The sequence below is a fragment of the Tamandua tetradactyla genome, chromosome 17 (assembly GCF_023851605.1).
Source record: "Tamandua tetradactyla isolate mTamTet1 chromosome 17, mTamTet1.pri, whole genome shotgun sequence".
NCBI lineage: Eukaryota > Metazoa > Chordata > Mammalia > Pilosa > Myrmecophagidae > Tamandua > Tamandua tetradactyla.
The window spans coordinates 81,576,103-81,600,129 of NC_135343.1; the positions used below are offsets into that span (position 1 = coordinate 81,576,103).

The 24,027-nt window shown below is 38.7% G+C and overlaps 1 long non-coding RNA gene across 1 annotated transcript in view; it reads right to left on the reverse strand.

The window, feature by feature from the left end:
• The window catches only part of LOC143661441 (uncharacterized), a 73,420-nt gene that overhangs the window by 19,584 nt on the left and 29,809 nt on the right, over positions 1–24,027 (reverse strand). The window contains exon 4 of the long non-coding RNA XR_013164591.1: positions 14,690–14,839. This is a non-coding gene — a long non-coding RNA (uncharacterized LOC143661441). The remainder of the gene's footprint in view (positions 1–14,689; positions 14,840–24,027) is intronic.

Below are 24,027 nucleotides of genomic sequence, written 5' to 3' on the forward strand. Positions count from 1 at the left end.
AAAGAGGAGATTCAGACAAAAGTCAGAGAAAGCCACAAGAGGAGGTCCAGGACATTGCCCTGGGATGCAGGAGTGCCGTCACCAGGAAGCCACTGACTCTGGGAGAAAGCATGGTCTTCCTGACCTCTTGATTTGGGACTTCTAGCCTTGGAAACTGTGAGGCCATAAATGCTTGTCATTTAAGCCAGCCCGCTGTGTGATAGCTGTCATAGCAGCTCTGACAAACCAAGATAGGAGTATAAGCAAAGCTTCATTAGCATGGCCTCCGAGAAAGTGTGGGCCACACCTAATAAAGGAGATAGATGATATTAACCAAGTTCTTTCCCCTTTTTATTGCATTGAAAATCATGAAATTACTGGAATTGAGTAGATATTTCACAACGATGAAGCAATAGGCATTAAGGAAAGATCAAAAGAAGGAAAACCTCAGCATACCACTTGTTATGCAAGAAAAGCAAACCCTTAATTTTAAGCCATTGTAAATTGAATATGCCATTACTTATAGCTTAAAGTATTTCTAATATATTTTTTATAACATATTAAATGCAGAGCTAGGGTGAGGTGTATGAAATGTTCACCGCAGGCACAACATTTAAGGGGGAACTTAAAAGCCTAGTAATCAAGATAAGGAATACTTTAATGAAATTTTTAAGAATATTCAAGTCAAGATGAATGCAAAAATTCCATAATGAGCAATATATCAAAATAATAAATAAAATCAGGACCTCTGTTCCTGATTTCACCTTTTGCTTCAGGCTCCAACATGGCTCAGCACAGCACTGTTCTGTCATTATCACCATTTATTTCATAATAGAACAAAAGTCTTGCATTCCCTTACACTAGAAGAATTGAAGATTAAAAGGAAACTAAAAGATCAAACGCCTTAATTCAGCAATTTTAACACCTTATACCTACTCTATAATGTGCATAGTCTTATGGCAGCTTCTTTTCTTACCCTCTCTTACTTGAAAGCCTCTGTTCACTTGTTGTGGGATTCTGGGTGTACTCAAGACGGTTCTAGCTCACAGAATTCTCCAGTCCGCGTTAGCAGGAGATCCCATTATTTAAACAGTATCTTAATCAGACTCTCCCAAATCCATAAATTCATCTAAATACAGAAATGTCTTAAAAACTCATAAATGTATACAAATATTTCTCAAATGCCAATTGCTTTGATTCAGTTCAGCAAACATTTACTGAGCAATGCACAGGGTTGAGGATGCAAAAATTAGAAGAAGAAAAAAGATCCCTGTGGTTTTTTTAACAATATTTTAAAACACTCATTTCTTGATTGCCTCTGGGATCTAAACGCACAGCTCTGTCTTGTGATCAAATATTAGGTGAACTGATGATGGAATAGCTAATATTTCAAGAACAAAGAGACCTCTGGCAGTAAATGTGGAAATGTACCATGTTTAGCTAAGCCTTCTAACCACCCCTATGGAATAGCAATCGAGAGCAGGTGCAAATATGGAGAAAATACCCAGCAGGATCATGACAGAGCACCCAGTCTCGGCATTCTCTAATCCACATCCATGAGTAATAAAATGGACTGGATTAGAGGTTTTGTGGGGAGGGGTCAGGGAACAAAGCTGTCCTCCTTTCTGTCTCTTAGGAAAGCCCATTCAGTTCAGAAAGGGCAGAATCAAGCTTTAGGTGTCAGATGTAGACCTTTCCATGCCATCAAACCAGTGAGATGAGAGGCTCTTTATGTTCCCTATAGGAAATCAGTGAAATTAGTGATGAGAGGCAACATGCATCAGTGAAAACTCATTATGACTCATCCCTTTTCAATTATCTAGGAGCATCCCTCTGTGATAAACGAATCATCAAAGAACTGGGACCGATTTAAAATGCTTTTTTTTTAAGTCATAAAGAACTGTAGGTTCTATAAAGTTGAATCACATCGAAGGTGAGTTACTTGACTACATCTCTGAAAAGCCTTTTTCCCCTGCCAGTGGGGTCAAAGAACCACATTTATCTGGCTCTAAAATGGTACCTTCAGCATCTACCCCTCTAAAAATAAGCAGAACATCAAAAATCAGCACATGGATATGAAATGAGAATACATACTGCATTGGAACTCCCAAGCAAGGCTCAGCTAATGTTCTGTAAATTGTCAAGAGCTGTAATTGCTCATTTAATTTGAAAGCAGCCTGGTAATGCAGAAAAGCGTGAACTTTGGGGCCTGAAAGACTTGGTTGGTTGGTTTGCTTTTCTGTTGCACTTTCTACCTTCCTACCTGCTTTCCTGCCCAACATTGGTTCTCCTGAAGGGTCAAGAAGTCTACAAGGAGGAGTCTACAAGGAGTCTACAAGGCGTCTACAAGGCCCTCTAGAATAGCCTCCAGAGAGTGCTTCTTGGATTGCCATCTTCTATTTTAGATTTTCTAATAGGTTCATTATTTACACCCGTTGAAAAGCTCATGTATCTATTTTGATGTGGCCTCAGCCCTCCCATGAACTGCTTTCCTACATTTTCCAGTCGATCAGGATCATATCGAGGACCTCCTTTGCACACTGTGTTGATGGTGAAAACAGTTAGATCGACGAGACCCGTAAATGAGCTGCTGCCTAAGTTCTAAAATCCGTCCACAGATGTATATATTTGTCCCAAACTGTTTTACCAAAAATAATAATAATTTACCAATATTCTTGAATTGGAAATTAAATAAAAATCTAAAATTTTACTTTCTTTGGAAATTAGATGACGTGGCAATACTAGGCCTGTATCCCTACACATCCATGTTACCCTGGGCCAAGTGGGAGTTTCTGGTTTTAGAAGCAGAGGTTATCTAATTTGCCACAATTACCCCAGCATGTTTCACTCATGTATATTACAACGGATACATTTAAACATTTGAGTGCATAACACCTAAGTTTGAAAAATCTTTGGGACTACTTGCAAAATGGTACTAGGACCTAATACATTTATACTCCCCAAATTATTGATAGGAAATAGTAATAATAAAAATAATAAACGGTAACATTTGCCGAGTGCTTACTATGTGCCAGGCACTGTCCTAAATGCTTTTCATAGTTTAATTTAAGCTTTACATGATTCGTCAAGAAAGGTACTAATATCATACCTATTTCACAGATTAGGTGCAGAGAGATTAAATGATTTGCTTGGTCACAGAGTTAAAATAGCATAGGTGGGATACAATGAGATAATTGTAAAACTGCTCTGAAAAAAATTTCACACATATCTAAGATGAACAATCCTTATTACTACTGGTGTTTTATCTATTTCAACAATTTGTTCTCAAGGAGGAACAATTCTTGTTAAAATAAAAAAGTCAGGGGCAGCGCACCAGTGGCTCAGTGGCAGAATTCTCACTTGCTGTGCCGGAGACCCCGGTTTGAGTCCCATGCAAAAACAAAGAGAAAATTTAAAAATCAGATTGTCAGATATATGTCCATCATTAACACTCTGCCTATAAAGAAATACATACAAATAAACAAATGAATGCATGAGAAATATGCAGAGGGAAATAACTTTGAAAGGAAGTAAAAATCTAATTATGGTAATGGATATAACCATAAATTGTAGATTTAACCATAAAACTTAAAAATCACATTAATCAATTATAATTTTAAATGGACTTAATTTTAATTTTATTTTCAAATAGCTTTAGTTAAGGATAGATGTTTTATTTAGCCATAAAATTTTATATTATCATATTAATCAATGATTATTTTCAATTTACTTAGTTTTTCAAATAGATCTGGACATTTTTATAAAACCTGACAACAATTATTTCTATGCTACTCTAAAGTAGAAATAATGTAAGATGGTAAATTAATATATGCAGCACTCACGCTTGTCTCAACGCCTTTCCCTAGATCTTAAAATCTCTTTCCTCCTATAGTAGTTTAAGGTCATTTTTCAACAGAAAACAGGCAGTTGTAATCTCTCTCCAAATAAAATCTCCTCCTTCTCCATCTGCATCCTTGAATACCAACTTTATCTGATGTTCCACAAGCTAAAGCAAAAGCAAAACCTGGATGATGTTAATGGATGTAATACTTCATCGCATACGTTATGAGTGACTGACAGTATTTCACTTTATCGTTGATGAATTTCTTTCACATTTTTTCTCTTTTAATCTTCACAATCACCCTGTAAGTTATTAATGCATGGGTGATTGGTAACCTCTCAACAACATAAATGTGACTTATCTTGACAGAGAATATTATGGGTACATAAGAATAAAGGGCATCAGCTGTGAATTACTTAATTATTTAGATTGTTATGACGATTTCATTACTTGGGTCCAGAGGGAGTTTAGGAATCCTCTGACCCACACCTCCATTCTCCAAAGAGGAAACTGATCCCCAGTGGGTGAGTGGCAGAGCAGGGCAAGAGTAGTGATTTCCTGATTCCCACTTCAGACATCCTTCCACTTGAACTACCTTATTTTCTGAAAATAAAAAATATATATAGTTTCCTTACATTTGCAATAAATAGATCCTATTTACAGAGATAAGATAGAAGGCAGAAATTTTAAACTATGAAAAGTACAATTTGTAGAGCACCATGGGGGTGAAATCCAGATTCATTTTTTTCAGTACAAGAGATGGAGGTTTGGGGGTGCTAACAGTCCCCATCTTGCAGACAGGAGTTTTCAATAAAGAAGTGTCACATCTGAAGGTGAAAGTCACAGCAAATACCCATTGTGTGACTTTACCACTCAGATTTTTTCATTGTCACCGTTTATTCGTGTTATTCCTTCACCTATTCAATTGTCTTCCTGACAGCAGGAGTGCTATTCCACTGTTTAAGGTTTCCATGTTCAATACCATTAGCCATTACTTGCTGGGGTTGACACTGTGTTTTATCAGTATTTGGTGTATGAGATCCAGAAGAAGGGGCGTGCTGCCACCACTCAGGAAGCACTCCCTCTAGACATCTGCAGAGCTGCAGCAGTGAGTGAATTGTTTGTGCTCCAGAGGACAACCCCTCCACCTAAGCATGGATCCCATCTCTCCATTATATCTCTGTAATGCTCCAACATCTGTCCTTCTCCTTCCCGCATGATTCATTTCCATACACCTGCAAACACCCAGTAACAGCCCACACATTAAAAATTTTTCACTGGCTCTGCATCCTTTTCCAGTTTTCACTCTTTCTCTGCTCTGCTTGATAGAAAAACACCTAGAAGGATCTGTTGATTCTCACTGTCTCCATTTTACTTCCTCCCTTCTGATTGCCAGTCAGCGTGCTCTATCAAAGCAACTAATGACCCCTACCTTGCTAAATCCAATGGTCACTTCTCAGTCTTCATTTTTCTCTGCTTCTCAGCAGTATTTGATTCAATTGGTTACCCCTTCAATCTTGAAATACATTCTTCACATGGCTTCCAGGACACTTCCCTTTTGGTTTTCCTCCTTTCTCTGTGATAACTTTTTCTCAGTATTTTTACTGGATCCTTCTCAGATCCTTAATTTTCAGTAATATCCCTGCAGTCATCTTTGTATTTCAATTTCTATATACTCTGTCTTCCTTAGTGATCTCATTGATCTTTATGGGTTTATATACAATCAATATGATTTCTGAATTTATGTTTCTAACATTTCTCTGTGAAAACAAGACTCTTATATCCAGTGTTGTATTTAACACCAAATGCCCCTCTTGGATGACTGATAAGCGTCTCAAAATTAATTGGTTCAAACACTGAACTCCATATTCTCAGACTCCCTAAAACTTCCCTTCTCCTACACATTCTTGCCCATCTCAGTAAATGACCACTCAGTCTTTTTGGCCACACTTCTCCCTCACTGGTTCCTGTTCAAATATGATTTCCCTGCTTGTCCTTTATAATAAGACACCCCATGTCTTAGCACTACCAAGTCTCTTTCCCACTGAATTTTTCTCCTAGGCACTTATCACTGCTTGACGTACAGGCACTAGAAAATAAAATCCATGAGGGCAGCAACTTTGCTTGGAACTCTGCCTGGCTTTATGTGGCAGGTGCATAAATATCTGCTGAATTATAAAACAATCTTTCAGAAATGAATATCCATTAACACACAGTCTTCTTTACAAAGAAGAATCAACTATAACTCCTTTAGTTCTTCGAATCCTCCTAATTCTTCCATGTCCTCTCTACTTTATTCACTCCAGCTAATCGTACCCATGGCCACATCTTGAAATGAGTCATTGCCCACATCAGAAACTTCCACTTTCCGCCTAGTCTCATAAGCTCCTCTCCATGTAGAGAGTTTATATCTCCACCCCCTTACACCAGCTCTCCAGTCTCAAAGACTGGTGGTCCCTTGGTCCTCCGGGGTTACCAATTGTTATCCCTCCTAGCCTCATTTCTTCATTCAGCTGGGGCTGCCAAGATTTCTCTCTGCACATCTCTATGACTCCACAAAACAGTTCAATTCCCTTGAACTACTGAATCATTTTGAACTTTAATCATTCAAGTCCCTGACTTAAAACAATATACCTTAACCCTACACAGCCCTGCATAAATCTACTCTCTAAGTCAGAATGACTGGGTGCAAAATTGATTTTAACTCTTACCAGCTATGTACCTTTGGGCAAATTTCTTAACCTCAAAGCCTCAGTTTCCTCCTTGGTATAATGGAAATAATAATTGTACCTATTTCAGAGCCTTCTTGTGAGGACTAAATTGTTTTTATTGTTTTGAAAGTGTTTATCACAGTAGGTTACTATTAACAATATTTACCCAAATTGTTGAGCCCAGCAAAAGGAGATCATAAAACTGCCATTCATATTTGTGACCCTACAATGTGTGTGCCTTCCAATCCTGTGCACCAGTGTATTTATCAGTCCTCAGTTATTTCCCTCTTATATTTTACTAAACATTATTGCAAATATTCACCCTCTCCTCAAGCACTTAAGCTCTAAGAGTATCCACATTTTCATCCAGATTCTATTGCCCATTCTTCCCTCTTCATAAGGGTGAAGAATCATTTTATTTAAGAACAACTTTTCATCCTTGCTCTTGATACCTTCCTCTCTGATCAATTCCTCCTTCTCTCTCCTTATCCTCAGTCTCCTTTTCACCACTGGCACTTTTTCACAGCTAATTAATTCAACCAAGTTTGTTTTATGAGTTTCTTTTCTCTGAGATTCCATTTAGATACTCTCTTGATGATCTCATTATTTTCAACCAGTCTTCTTGAAAGAGAAGTTCTACCTCACAGTACAAAGTCTTTATTGCCCATTAAATTCTTAATCCTTTAAAATTAACATATTTTGAGCATTCTCTTAAATTAAGAAACGTTCTTGGAAACACAATTTCATGTTAACATATAATGTACAAATTTCCACATTGTTTTGAAAGTACACATTTGTATGTCTGTTTCCCACGACAGAAATATTTTCATGTGTGATGGACCACTAAATATTTCTCTTGATAAGTACAGTTAAGTCAATGATTATAACTTTTACTAGTCCCAATTTAAGGAATTTTTTTCACTTGAAAATTTTTGCTTTTATCTTCAATGAAATGAAACGTGTTATTTTCATTTGCAATTTTTTTGCTTTTTGTCACAATATTAATCCTACACACTTTAGAAGTTCATTGACTAAATTAATAAATAAATTGTTAATAAATTATTTTTAGGAAGCTCTATGAATATAATCAGATAACAAGTGGGACAATTGATGATACACTTAATTTTTGCTATTTGCAATGTTATTCTGTGGGAGTATGTCTCATTAAATAAAAGAACTCTATGACAGTTATCATAAAAATTCCTTCCTGGGCAGATCTGTAATACCAAAACAATGAGTCAGTTTAGTCAAGTAAATCTCATTAAATAGTTAATTGTCACAATGAAAAAAAAAAGACTGATTTTCCACCTTTTCAATAAGTTAATTTTACTTTGTGAAATCATCATTTGAAGATAGCCTTCCAAAGCTTCAGACATTGTCTTCAGACTGTTCATCATTTAACAGTTTCTAAGTTAGGAGTTGAGAGTGCAAGAAACACATTTGGCAAGATGGGAAATTATGTGGAGGAGTGGAGTATGCCAGTCAATTTGTCAGGTGCTTTCTCATTAAGGATTTTAGAGATAAGGGTGTCTTTGAGCTGGGAACAGATTCTAAACACATACTTTCCTGTTAAATGGTTTCAAAAGCAGCCAAATTCCAAACCATTTGGAGCTTTGAAGATAAGAATACACACATTGCCAAGTTCCTATCAACTGAGCTGCCATTGTTATTAATTATTGTAATAATGGTTCACACACAAGAGGCACTGCCTGACATGCACTGGCTCCGTGCATTATCAACAGCAAATGCAGAGACCACAGTTGCAGATGTGGAAAGAAAGTAGTAGCCCCTTTCCATCAAACGACTTCTGTTATGAATAATTAAAATTTTCTTTTTAAGTTAGTCCAATTGATCTCCACTTCAAGGTTTCCCCTTAACTGAAAAAATGACTGTTCAACGTTAGATGATATTCATTAAAACAACCTTTTGTAAATATCTACAAAGGGCACCAAGGGCAATGGAAGATGTATATATCAGGGACCCACCCTCAAAGTACTTAACAGCCAAGAGAGGAGCTACGGACAGCATACTATAACATAAATTAGGATATGGCTTCCACGAGAAGTCCAGAGCGACTGTGGGTTAGAGGAGGCTGAGATCCCTTTCAGTTGGAGAAATCAGGGAAGGCTGAGGAATCCTTGTTAGGTGGTTGGAACTTCCGTTTGGGAGGCTGGAAGTACAAGAGGAGAGTGCATTCAGGTAAGGAGAACAACTTGAGTATAAGGACCCTTAGCACATATTTTAGCAGATGGTGAGTACACTAGTCTGCCTGGAGGATAGGTTTGTTTAGATGGGTGAGAGATAAAAGTGAAAAATTAAGTTTGGAAGACATATGTTGAAAAATAAGTCCTGAAGTAGTCAATAGATGTAGAGATCAAAAGAAAGGAATGAATACAATTACCCGCTATTTTCAGACAAACCAAGGACAGTTTCCAAATTTGTAGCATAACCCCAAGCAGATGTAAAGCCAAAGATGTCTGCTCAACCATTCTGTAAATGCTTCTGCATTGATGTTTTTCTCTTCTCCTTTGCCTTTGTGTGGATACTGTCATGATCACTTCCTAGGCATTTAATGTTCTACTCAACATTCACACTTTTCTTTTTCTTTTTTTTAATACTTTTTTTTAAATTCTAGGATAGTTTTAGTAATAGAAAGTTAAAAAGATAATACAGAGAGTTCCCATGAAGCTTAGACCCAGTTTCCTCTGTTGTTGAGATCTTGCATTAGTATGGTACGTGTTGTAAATTATAATAATAAGTGATACGTCATTACTTATTAAAGTCTATACTTGATTCAGATTTATGAGTTTTTACCTAATATCATTTTTATTCCAGGATTCCGTCCAGGACAACACATTACATTTAATTGTCATGTCTCCTTAAGCTCCTTTAGACTAACAAGTTCTCAGATATTCCTTGTATTTTATGACTTTGATGAAGCATTATCTTGCAGAATGTCCCTCAATTTGGGTTTGTCTGATATTTTCCTCATGATTTTGGTTTTTTGGAAGGACGACCACAAAGGTAAAGTGTCATTTTTTCACATCATAGCAAAAGTGCACCTTAGAGGGGGGGGCCACTCTAAGTGCACCTAAGAGGGTGGGTGGCTCAGCAGGCAGAGTTTGCACCTGCCATGACTTACCCTGTTGATGTTAAGCTTGGTCACATGGCTGAGGTAGTGTTTTCAATATTTCTGCACTGCAAAGTTATTCCTTTTTCTCTACAATGTGCACTTTGGAAGGACGTCACCATGTGTAGCTCACTCTTAAAGGATAAGGAATCATACTCCACGTCCTTGAGAATGAAGTAGCCATAGAAATTATTTGGAATTTTGCATGGGAGATTTACCTGTTTTTTCCATATATTTATTTATTTAATCTTGTATTTATATCAGTATATATGGGCGTTTATTTCATACTTTGGATTAGAGTTCAAAACAATATTTATCTTCTTGCTCAAATTTTTTTCTGGTATAAAATACTCCAGGCTTATGTTTTATATTCCTTTCCTTGCTCTAAAATCAGCCATTCTTCCAAGGAAACTTGGTTCCCTTTATTATAAATATACATATCCATAATTATTTCTATCTTTATCTATCTATACCTATAGTAAACTAAATGTGAATTCAAACTAAAATTTCCAGTTGTAATCTAGTACTAACGGTTTCTCCCAGCCACATTTGCTTATCTGTAACCTTCCACTCCAACAATAAAAGACCTGGCTCCCACTATGCAAATATTCATTCCTTTATTTGTTTAATCCTAATATATATGCATAGTGGTTTCAGTATTGTTAGCATGCACCCCCATAAGGAACAGCTTTGTCATGTGGAGTGCAGTGATTATGTGGAGTTCCTTTTGTCTTTAGTCTCACAATCCCCACTCATTTCCAAAGTTATTGAGGTCAGCACCTTTGTAATGAAGTCAAATTCCTTAGTCACAGTCTGCTTTCCATCCTGGGATGTCCTGACTTCTTTGCATTTTATAGTTCTATATGTCTTGACAAATGCATAGTCATGTTTCCACCATTACAATATCATACAGAACAGTTTCAAAAAAATTTTTATATTCCATGTTTCACCTGTTCAGTCCCACCTCTGCTCTAAGCCCTTGGCAACAGCACTGTCTCTATAGATTTTCCTTTGCAGAATGTCAGAGAAATAGAATCACAAAGCACATAGCCTTTTCAAACTGGCTTCTTTCACTTAGCAATACACACGTAATTTTAAATTGCTAACTGGTATTCCATTATATGGATATTTAGGCACATATTTAAGGACATCTTTGTTGTTTCCGACATTTGACAATCTTCTATAAACATTTCTGTGCAGGTTTTATGTGGACATAAATTTTCAACTTTTTTTTTTCTATAAATATGAAAGAGTGCCACTGTAGGGTCACATGTTAAAAAGATGTTTAGTTTTGTCAGAAACCACAAGATTGTCATCCAGAGGGGTTGTACTGCATTGCATTTTCCCACCAGCAATGATGAGATTTCCTATCACTCTACATCCTTACCAGCAATTGGTGTGGTAGTTAGATTCACGTAAGAAAGAACCTCAGTGGAAAGTTAGCTGCCTTTCCTCTGAAGAACTAACAAAATAAATCCCCTTTTATTAAAAGTCAATCATTTCTAGTGTGTTGCATCCTGGCAGCTATCAAACTAGGACAGATTTGGTACCGGAAAGTGGGGTGCTGCTGCGGTTTGCAAATACCAGATATGTTAGAACAGTTTTTTTGATAGCTAAGGGGAAGATTTTGGAGGAATTGTGAAGAGAATGATGGAGAAGTCCTGGAGTGCGTGAAGAGACTGTTGGTGTAAATGGAACCTCTGCCAATCTTGATAAAGGAGGACACAAAAGGGAGAGATTGGAGTTTGCAGAATGAGAACCATGGAAGCTCGGGTCTGAAGCCAAGAAACCTCGGCCAGGAGAGTGGACCCACCCGTATACATGGAGAGGGTGAGTTTACCCTGAAGGGCGAGGATGGGTCTCCCCTCTCATTGCAGTGGAAGAGTTGTACAGCCTCAGGCCTTGGAGAAGGCAGAGCACGCTCCTTGGGGGACTGGGAGAGCCTGGCTGCCACCACATGGAGGGGTTGAGCGTGTGCCCCAGATATGGCAGAGAGCCCAGGGGTGGCCCTGATGCCTCAAAAGAGTGGAGCTGAGAGGTGGTCTCCTCAATGTTCCCTGAGGTTGATTTGGAAAGAGGCGGGCCACTGCACAGGCCCTCGGAAAGGGTGGGACTGCCACTTTCTAAAGCCAAAGGATGAAGGACTTTGACTTCAAAATCCAATGCTGTTTGCCCTGCAGGTTTTACATCTGTGTTCTTCCAATTTCTCCCTATGGAAATGAAAACCTGTATCCTGTGAATATCCTCCTTTGCATGTTGGCACCAGACAACTTCTTTTGAGATTCACAGGTCTGCAGCCAGAAGAGAATTTTTTTTGCACCTCAATATTGTCTAAGGTGATGCATGTCTTTGCCACGCTGACAAGGGGTGGACATGTGGTAGTTAGATTTAATTGACAACTTGGCCAGGTGAAGGTGCCTAGTTCTGTTGCTGTGGACATGAGCCAATGGTACGTGAACCTCATCTGTTGCTGATTTATATCTGCAGTTGGCTGGGAGGCGTGTCTGCTGCAATGAGTGATGTTTGACTTAATTGGCTGGTGCTTAAATGAGAGAGCGCAACGTAGCACAGCCCAAACAGCTCAGCCCAACTCATCTCAGCACTCACAGCTCAGCCCAGGCCTTTGGAGATGCAGAAAGAAATCACCCTGGGGAAAGTTGTTGGAACCCAGAGGCCTGGAGAGAAGGCCAGCAGAGACCATCTTGTGCCTTCCACATAAGAAAGAACCTCAGTGGAAAGTTAGCTGCCTTTCCTCTGAAGAACCAACAAAATAAATCCCCTTTTATTAAAAGCCAATCCATTTCTGGTGTGTTGCATCCCGGCAGCTAGCAAACTAGGACAATTGGTATTATCATATTTTTGAATTTTAGCCTTTCTAATAGGTGCATAGTGGTATCTCATTGTTGTTTTAATTTGCAATTACCTAATGACAAATGATTGAGCATCTTTTTCTATGTTTATTTTCCATTTGTATATCTTCTTTGGTAACTTGTCTATATAGATCATTTTACCCATTTTTAATTGAGTTGTTTGTATTCTTTTTGCTAAGTTTTAAGAGTATTTTTATGTATTCTGGATTTTTATATTCTGTTTATTTGTAGGATATGTGATTTGCAAATATTTTCTTCCATTTGTAGGTTTGCATTTTCATTATCTTACCAGTGTGTTTTGCAGAGTTCATTTGTTTTTATACTGTGGAATTTAGTTAATCATTCAGTCCCAATAAATTCAGCCTTATTTTCATACAGGTCAAAGTGTTAATTTGTTCATTGTTCACATCTTTGAATTATTCAGTTTTTTTATGCTATGTACGGGGGGTCATATGTCATTCTTTTCCATGTGAATATCCTGTTATCATAGCATCATTTGTTGAATTTTTCTTTTGAGTGCTTGGGCCAAGAATTGAACCAATTATTCAATTTTCAGAAAAAGAAATCTGTGCAAGTGGAGTCTGTCTTCCAGCAATATCTAGGACTCAGTTTCGTTCAAAATTCAGAAAACTAGAAAGGACCTACCATGGTAGAAGCACACAGCATCCTTCAGCTCATCGCGATTCCTTTTCTCCTACTGCTCATTGGGGAGTATATGGAAGAAGAGGGTTTGCTTTTTCTGAGGGTCATCTTCAAATTCCATCAAAGAAAAGCAAGAAGCCAGCGAGGTGAAAAGAAAGATTCTACCCCATTTTAAATGATTGCACTAATTTTTAAGTGCTAAGAAATCACGACAATGACATTGCAATTAGAAATTTTTCTAAAATATTCAATTAACTATTTGAGAAGTTAGTAAATGGCTTACCTTATTTATTGGTAAAGGGCATATGGGAAATTTGATCTAGATTGGATTTATAACTATGTTTCCTAGACTGATTAATATCTATTTTCAGTTTTGGAGATATTTAGTTATATCAGCATCTGTCCGGGGGGTGGGTTGGAGTTTGGATAAGTATGAAGATTGCTATTGGAAAATTAACTATTTGAGCACTCTAAGGAAGGAAGTTTTAGCCTAATTTTTATTATAATGTGATTTGTTATGAGCAAGAAAGCACTGGAAATAAGATCATTTCTATCAGATTCCTAGCATTGTAGCCAAAAAAAAAAAGATCATTGCCTGGTGTTTCGTTTGTTTGCTTTCAGAATCCCCCAGGGGACTTTTTTTTTTTTTTTTGCATGGGCAGGCACCAGGAATCAAACCTGGGTCTCCAGCATCCCCATGGACTTCTGTAACGTCTCTAATCCCTAAGCAATGGGAGAGTCAGACAGAACCAGGTTTACAGGCACGGTTCAGTTTGGACAATTCATGGATAGATCTAGCCTTAGTTGTTACAACTGAAAAGAAATGGGGAAAATGCATACTTGCAGAGTTATTGTGAGGACTAACTGAATTAAAGAAGATGAAATTTTCACAGCCCCTAAGGCAATATTAGCTTTCCCTCCTTTTTATGTCACAACTCTTCCCTTTGAAATGTACTCAACATAAGCTTTCATAGTTCGTATAGGATGCCAGCATCAAGAACATAGCCTTCCTTTTAGTTTCTTGAAAATGCCATATCTCATGCACACAGCGTCCAGCTACACCTCCCCCCAGCAACCATGTGCCTGCCTCCTACCTGTGCCCTCAGTTACAGTGCCGTCCCCAGGTGTCCCGCTTCCTCCACTGCATGCCCTGTAAGTCTGCTTCAGATGAAGGACAGATGTATTTTGAATATTTATTTACAAATTTAATTCCATGAAGGCAAGAATGATGTCCTATATACCTCAGACTCTAACATCTTCACAGTAGGTGCTCAGAAAATGTTTTGAAACAGATGTAAGGCAAAAAAGGAGAAAAGGAGGGAAGGAGGAAAGGAAGGCTACAGCTAGAGCCTTTCCTTCCTCTTACAAGTACCCACCTGAAGAATAAAGCATATGTTAGTTTCTTGACTAGATCAGTGGGGATTTTAAGAAATATGGAGCACATTAGTTAGTGTGAAGGAAGTTCTGTTTAGCTGCCTCAAACAGGACCAACATGCCTCCTCATGTGTCATCTTACCTGCCTTAGTACTCCTGGTGAGATCTGGACAGAACTTTGAGACTTTCAGATTTTCTGAGCCCTCAGAGTTCTTCCTGCATTCCTCTGGTAATCTAATCCTCCCCAGGTTTCTGTACAGCCTCCTTTTATAAGCATCATTTATGCATGTGCCTGCAATGAAACAACAAAGGCTTCATTCTATCCAGATAGGTTTGTTTTACCAAATTTTTAACTTTAATGGAGTCCTACTGAACATAAGAAAACACAACAACAACAAAAAGGTTAAAAAATTGGGGAAGGTTTTGGGGAGGATGTTGCAAATTTTCCTCTTGCCCTTAAAATCATATTTTGCCCATGCCAAAGTTTCATTTTAGGGGGTTGTGAATAAGACAGGATCCTGTATTGGTCTTCATCAGCAAATAGCACCACTGACGACATGGGAAGGGCTATTTAGGATGAAGAGGAACAAAGGACTATCTCTGCTCTGGAGCTGCTGGGACTGTCAGGCATCACGGGAACGTCACCTGGTTTCACACAGAGCAGTCCTAGGATCTGGAACGAGCCCCCCCAAGAACAAGTTCCCAGGATACTCAGCTTTCAGTGCTCTCCCTATTCCAGACTCTCCTTCTTTTCAACCTCAATTCCACTGAACCTGTAACGTGGTTCCCAGTGTCCAATTCACTGTATGAAAAGGGCGTTTTCTTAAGCCCATCTGAATGAGGGCTCTGGCATTAAGACTTTCTGGAATGCAGTTTATCTATTCAAAACATATTTATTGATTATATACCCCACCTTTGGCTCTGTGGAAAGTAAGGAAAGCTCAGATAAAATTGCTGTTTATGGAGTCCTTATGATCACAAAAGATATCATGACTCAATGGGGATTCTACTTTTCATTCATTAATTCATTACTCTCTCACTAAAGGTATTTGTATTTCTGGTGTGTTATGATTATGAGGGGCAACAAATAAAAGGAGGGTGAATTCTCTTTCCTTCATCTTTTTTCAATTGTTTACTTTTTTTAAAACTAGTGCAATGCCATTTTAGTTAAATCACACTTGTTTTAATACAATATAGCCATCATGTCAAAGTTATTGTATCATTGTGGAAGTTAGTAAATATAAATAAAATGCATTTTCAGAATAAAATGTCATAAAACTCATTTTCACTTTCTCTTTCTATTTTTCCTAAGAAAGTAGGACCTTCCTTTAAAATCCTACATTTCAAGTTTTCTCTTTGATTTTTCTCACGGCCATTTGCTGTCTTTCCTTTCCCTATTCACAAGCATGGATACATGCTGTATAAGTTTGCTGAAGCTGCTAGAATGCAGTATACCAGAAATGGATAAGCTTTTCAAAAGGGAATTTATCAAGTTGCAAGTTTACAGTTCTAAGGGTATAAAAATGTCCAACCTTAGGCATCCAGTGGAAAGATACCTTGGCTCAAGAAAGGCCTATGAATTTAAAATACCTCTGTCAGCTGGGAACACTCATTGTCTTTGTCTTTTCATTTCAAACAGCTTCCCTGGGGGCATTTTCTTCCTTCATCTCCAAACATCTGGGTTTCATGTTGGCTCTGTCAGCACTGAACCTTTTTCCAACATGGTTCCCTCTTAAAGGGCTCCAGTTTGTGGCTCCACCTTGAATGGGTAGAGATACATCTCCATGGAAACCATCTAATCAAAAGGTTCCGGTGGGTGACATCTCCATAGAAACAACTTAATCAAAGACCTAAGAATATTAAATGAGGATTAAAGGACATGGCTTTTCTGGGGTACCCAACAGTTTCAAACCAGCACACATGCCAAAGACAGCTACTGAGGTCCTGGTTGGAATCAGAGGTGATGCAGCGATGGGACACTTCTGCCAGAAATCTCAAGGTTCAGGGACAGGCATGTCTCCTGTTCCCTCTCCAGGGATAGTGAGTGCTCTGGGGACGATACGTATTGGGAAGTCCCCCACACAGAAAAACTGTGGGATGCTTTATTATCACATGTGCATTCTATATCACATGGCTTCTTTTCATTGAACTTCTTTCTAAAACATTGTATTGAATGTTTGCAATGTGGAAGTGAAACAGTGCTAGGCATTCACTAGGGTGCATTTTCCCCTTGGTGTTGATAGATTCAAGCCAAGTGCAAAATATATCTTCAAAACACCACCTTGCCCTTTATACCTGAGTATCCTCTAACCCAATGTGTACATGTTTAAAAAGCAACTCATCTGTGGATGTTTGATGTGTAAATGTAAAGAAGGACTTTCACAACCCACTCATCTGTGGGCCTAAGATGTATTTGAACTAAATCCTACAGATGTAGTTCACCAACATCTTTATTGGGTTGACCAGCACTGTCTAAAATAAATGTTCCTCCTGTCAATTTTTCCAAGCACTCGTCAAAACCAAATATAGGGATTTTCAGTGATCTTTATTCCATGGGTAAACACAGTGCTATTTATTCACACACACACAAACAAAAAACCTGCTTCAAGAAAACTAAACAATTACTCTGCCAACAAGTTTTTTCAATACTCTCTCCAGGTCTCTAAAATTTTTGCAGTGTATTTTGCTGTTAGAAAGATGATGGTGATTCTTCCCAGCATATGGTGTGGAAGTAACAGACCCCGATCTGTGTGACTACCAGGAAACATAAAGCACAGCTCGACCCTTCCTTCCCTCTAACTCCAATCAATATGTCAACTACAGCCAAACACAATCAAATCATTTGGAATGTTAAGACCCAGAGGATTGCAAAAGGCTCTGTAGGGGGTATAAGGGATCTTTTGATTCTCTCAGATTGACTGGGGAGCTGCCTCATCTTAATGCCTCTAACTCAAAATGAAACCACTCCAAAAGGAGACAAATGGGGTATTAAGAAGCAGATGACCTTTGAATCTATTTACACCTCTGGGCAGAAACAGCAGTGAGGCAGTCAGGAGCTGTGAAGGCTGTTCTTTAATAGGAATCTTGTGTCACCTGTACCTGCTTGAAAGCTGGGAAAAGCCACAGGAAAGTTTTCAGAATGTTGGCCTTCCATCTCCCAGGCAAACTCGGACTCCAAACAAACAAACAAAAAAATATTTTACTTTCCTCTATTTCCATTTTGCAAGAATAAAATCATCCTACCATTTTGCTGTATTATTGTTTCCAGTAATTAGATGCAGTGTCTGGGGCCCATCCAGAGTATTAGTTAGCCATCAAATCACTTTGATTAAATTCTATAAATAAGGCAGTAAACATAGTTTATGGTTTATTAAAAGTACAATTGATTGCATTCTGAAATATTAAAAGACCTTTGAATAAATCAACTAGTTAGCAAATTCAATATCTTCTGACAGGGTAAATTTATTCTATAAGTATATTGCAAAGATAAAAAACTCTTATATGCTCAGTCTTATAGAATAAGAGCCAAAACCTTAAAGGAGAACTCAGGCATTCTTCTTTCAAGTAAGACTAACCTATTCCAATCTAAAATGCCCACAACTTTAGTCTTGAAACTCTCCCAAATGAGAGATTCAAAGACCTATTCACCTATTCACCTATAATAGCAGTTAAGGCACTCTTCTCTTTATTTAACTTCAATCTTTTCTCATGCATTTGTCTATAATCTTTGGAATTGAGTTTTTATAATATAAATATAATTTTTGGAAATGAAGAAAATTTGAGCTGGTAAGAAGAATAATAAAAAAGCTATGCATCAATCCAGTCCTTCATTGCTGCAGCGTCCTCCTGTTTAGTCCTCCCCTTCTCCTCCGGAAACACTTTAATTATGGTCTCCTATGACCTGAGAACTGCCACCCATAACACCCTCTTTCAAGTTCTCATCTTACTTGATCTCCTTTCAGAATTTAAGCCAAAGCAATGTCCCTTCTTTCCTAGTGTCCCCACGTTACTCCACATTTGGACCTCCCATAGTTTTTTTCTAATTTCCGTTTGCTTCTTCTGTCCTCTATCCCTAGTGATATTCAGTTCTACATCTTTCCTTTACTTTCCTTAATTGATATCACCAACTCTAAAGACTTCATCAGCCAACTGACATTGACTCTTAGATCTACAGCTCAACTCTTCTCCTAAGGTCCACACACATTTCCTCCTGCCTAGTGGAAGTACTGGGGATCTAACAGGTATCTCATACCTCACAAGTTCATCATTCCTTCCACGCCTAATACTTCTTCATTAGTGACATCACCTTCCAGCTGTTTGCCCAAGCCAAGGACCTCAGAGTCACCCTCAACAAACCCTACTTCCTCACTTTCCACATTAGCTGGTGACCAAATTACACTGATACTGCTCCTAAATTGAGTGTCATCTCAGTGTATCTGCTGTCTCCTTCCCCACTGCTACTGGCTTGGTTTAGGCCTTCAAAGTCTCTCATGATTTATGTCAAAAGTTGTTACCCCATCAACATTCTTACATCCATACACTCCTTGCATTTCTGTCTGAGAGATTTTTTTAAACCACTTTGCAAAACAAAACCAAAACAGAGGAAATCTCTTTGATGACTCACTTTTGCCTGCATGTACAGTTTCAACCAAACTGTGTTGAGCACATTAGACCTGCTGGATACCGTAGTAGGCACCACTGTATGCATGAATGCCTAAAGAGCATCAACCTAGAAGTTAGAAAAAACTATGGATCCAAGACAGGTCCATAAATTACCTCTCCAGACCTAAATTTCATTATCTGTGAATGAAAGCATTGAAATGGATGATTTCTAAGAGTTTTTATGCCTCTGACATCTTTTGCAGAAGAGCATTTAAATATAATAAGATAATGTCAATAGACCACTTAGGCTGCTTCCTTATATCATTGCAGATGTTGGGAGCTTAATTCTTATATTAGTTCTATCAACCAACAAGTATCTATTTATGGGTCATTTATTCTGTGCCAGGCCATCAGAGAGTATTACAGAAGCAGGAATAAGTTCTAATTCTACAAGGGCTTCTAATTTTATCTTGAAAAAAAAAATAGATCAGACTATTACCCAAGGTGTAAAATAAATACCCATAAGTCTATACTGATATAAATAAATGATTGAATGAATAAACAAACAAATGGGGAGACCAGATAAATCTTTCATGCAGAAGAATTACAAATAATTTATGTAGATACCTCATCCTCAAGGATATGGAATATACGTGTGAGCTGCACACAGTGGCTCCTTTTCAAAGATTGCAGCATGAAGAGGGGGTAACTTTGCAGTGGGGAAATCTGACAAACCCTCCCGCAGCCAGAAGAAGGTTGGCACTGATGTGATAAGTCACTTTGGCAGTGTGCACCTTTGATATGAGGTGAATTTATCACTGTACTTCTGTGGTCTTCCTCCCCAGAGGCCCGGACCCCAGTCCAAGCATAAGAAAACATCAGACAACGCCACACTGAGGGATCTTGTGCAGAACACTTGACCAACACCCTTCATAACTCTCAACAAGGTTAGTTTGAGAAACTGTCACAGCCTAGAAGAGCCTAAGGAGACATGATGACTAAATGTGATGTGTTGACTTGGACGGGATCCTGGAAGAGAAAGAGAATGGCAGAGAAACATAAAGGAAATAACAACAAAATTTGGGCTTTAGTTAAAAATGATATATTGATATTAGTCTACTAGTTGTGACACATATACTTTATTAATGCAAGATGTTAATAACGGGAAAGTGAGTGATGGCTATAAGGAACTTTTTGTATTATCCTCACAAATTTTCTCTAAATCTAAAAGTATTCTAAATTTAAAAGTTTATTTTAAAATTAGAAAACTCATCCACTCCCAGAACAGAGATGCACTGAGTACTCACAGTATTCCAGCCACAGTGCCAGGCATTGGGCACCCAAAGATGAATAATGCCTAAGGAGAGCCCTGTGCAGTCTAAACATCGGGCTGAGCACAATGGCAACTGAGGGGAAGGTGAAGTCACTTCTGGCTGAGTGCTGCAGAATTCTGGAGAGGAAGCAGTTCAAAGAAGGCCAAGCTACTTTACACAATATGACAAGGTTTTAAAAAAAACAACCAAGTTTTACTCATGGGTACAAGGCAGGGAAATTTCCCTAGGAGCAGAAAAGAAATAAAAATGGAGTAATCAACCAGAAGAAAAAGTTGCACAGATCACTCAAGAGGGGAAAACAGTATCAAGTATCCCTCAAAGAAGGGTTCAGCAGCTGAGACATGACTCAGCAGATGAATGACAGAGAGCAGCCTACCTGCAATCCCCAGCTCGGAGGCCCTGTGTTCATGAACCGCTTGGTTTTTAAGTCGGTTAATGGGACTTGAGAGAGTCAGTGTTCCTTATGTCTTTTAGCTCATAATATAACCATAATAAAGTACTGTCAGAATAGTACCACAAAACAAAATCATCCAGTTTATCACTGCCACCAGAGATGATACAATTAGAGAGGCATCATATTTGTTGATAATCAAGCCAGCCCAGGAGTGAGGGACAAATCTCCCCATGTGCCTAGAGTCTGAAACTATAAAGTAGAAGATGTGGTATGATGACCCTCTTTTATTAACTCTACTGTGATGTGCTTTAGATAAAATCATTTACTGCAAGCCTTTCCCTTTCTCCTCACTGACACCAGCCTGCCCAACACTGATTCCATAAGTGACACTGGAGTGAAGTCAGAAGTGTGAACAGAAAAAGATTTAAGATTGAATCATGGTAGGAAGGTTTGGCCTCTAAGTCCACTGGGACCTCAGTGTCTAGAAAAAGGAAGGGCAGCCCATACAAGATCAGCCTAAAGATATTCTAGGTATGAAGGCTATGTAGCAGTCCAGAACACTTGGCTGAGGATGAGTGAGCTGGGGCTTGATAAAATTTGACATCAAGTCCTAATTCAATTCAATCGGGGGCAGAAGGATTGAGAGTATAAATATCAGTTTTTTGGGGGATTGAATCACGTCCCCTACAAAAGGCACGTTCAGGTCCCAACCCCTGGTCTTCTGGGTGTGAACCTGTAAACGAGACCTTTGAACATGTCATTAGTTAAGGTATGTCAAATGAATGAGGGTGGTCTTTAATCCCATATGGCTGAAGTCCTTATAAGAAAAGGAAAATGGACACAGAAGAAGATGCCACAGGGAGCAGAGAGAAGCTGGAAGTCAATGGAATCTGAAAGAGAAAGGAGAAGATATTGCAATTACCATGTGCCAGAAAAGTCAAAAACAATGCATTACCTTACTAACACTTCAATTTTTGTGAGCCAATAAATTCCCATCGTTTAAGCCAATAGATTGTATAGTATTTGTTTTAGCAGCTGGGAAACTGATAGGTGTTGTCCTGGTTTGAAAGGATGTATGTCCCCTAGAAAAGCCATGTTTTAATCAAAATACCATTTCATAAAGGCAGAATAATCCCTATTCAATACTGTATGTTTGGATCTGTAATTAGATCATCTCCCTAGAGATGTAACCCAATCAAGAGTGGTTGTTAAGCTGGATTAGGTGATGACATGTCTCCACCCATTTGGATGGGTCTTGATAAGTTTCTGGAGCGCTATAAAAGAGGAAACATTTTGGAGAATGAAGGAGATTCAGAGAGAGCAGAGAATGCTGCAGCACCATGAAGTAGAGAGTCCATCAGCCAGCGCTTTGGAGATGAAGAAGGAAGATGCCTCCCGGGGAGCTTCATGAAACAGGAAACCAGGAGAGAAAGCCAGCAGATGATGCTGTGTTTGCCATGTGCCCTTCCAGATAAGAGAGAAACTGTGACTGTGTTCCCCATGTGCCTTTCCAGAATGAGAGAGAAACCCTGAACTTCATTGGCCTTCTTGAACCAAGGTATCCTTCCCTGCATACCTTAGATTGGACATTTCTATAGACTTGTTTTAATTGGACATTTTCTCGGCCTTAGAACTGTAAACTAGCAACTTATTAAATTCCCCTTATTAAAAGCCATTCTGTTTCTGGTATATTGCATTCTGGCAGCTAGCAAACTAGAACAGGAGTTAAGCAATATTTGAAGGCTGTTGGGATGGAAACATTGTGAGTCAGGGCAGAACAAGCAGAAAGTAGAGATCAATTAATTAAGATCAAGTCTGGGTGACTCTGAACATAGAGTACAGTCCCTCAGGGAAGGACCATCAAGGACCTGAAAGATGAGAGCTCCATCTCAACAAATTAGAGTTGAACCAGGCTTCCAATTTCTGAAGGAGAACTAGAATACTAAATAAGAACCTGAGTCCAGACCAGCAAGACAGGGATTAAGAATAGGCTGAGTCTCTGTGAAGATACAGCAGCAAACCTATATTGATCATGTTGAACATCAGAACACAGAAATGCACCTAACTCTGGCAGAAAGCATGCTCTTTGGTCTGTTCACAACCAGACCAAGTGCTAGGTAGGGCTGTGTGCTGCTTTGAAAGGATTGTGTTCCCTAGAAAAGCCATGTTTTAATCTGAATCCAATCTTGTGGTAACAACTCTTTCTTTTAAACCCAATTCAATAATGTATGTTGGAAACTTCAATTAGATGATCCCCAGAGGGTTGTGACTCATCCAATTGTGGGTATTTACTTTTGAATAATTAGATGGCTTCCATGCAATTGTAACTTCACCCATTCCATGTGGGTCTAGATTAGTTTACTGGAATCCTTTAAAAGAGGAAGCATTTGCAGAGAGCATGAGATCTGTAAGAGCCAGAGCTCATGAAGCCAGAGAACTTTGGAGATAAAGAAGGAATACACCCCCAGGGAGCTTCATGAAATAAGAAGCCTGTAGAGAAAGCTAACAGATGTTGCCATGTTTGCCATGTGCCTTTCCAGTTGAGAGAGGAAACCTGCACTTCATTGGCCTTTCTTGAGTGAAGGTAACCTCTTGTTGGTGCCTTAATGTGGACATTTTTACAGACTAGCACAGCCTTAGAACTGTAAACCTGCAATCCCCCCTTTTAAAAGCCATTCCATTTCTGGTATATTACATTGTGGTAGCTAGGAAACTACAACAGGCTGATTCTAAGGAAAGGGCTTCTCTGTCCACACTTGGGCAAAACTAGAGAGATCAGAAACTGGCAAACAGGGTCTATAGCCACAAAAGAACCACAGTCCATGAAGACACAGTGAGTTAGAGAGTTTCTGTGGCCATCCCATAGCTACACTGCCCCCATATGCCCAATTAAATGGAGAGACCTCCATGAAAGGAATATACAGGAAGATTTGGGGAAATACATAAGCTAGCTTTTCAAATAAGCATCCTAAGACTCTCTTACTGAAAGGGCAGTACTATTTGGGAAGCGTTCAGCCTCCCAAGAAGGGAAGGGGAGAAAATTGATTTCTTTCATCACATAAAGGGCACTACAGAAAATTGGGATAGGATACATAGCTGCACTCTAATTTTGGGCAAGCAGAACCTTATTGTTTAGACACTTGTTTGGAA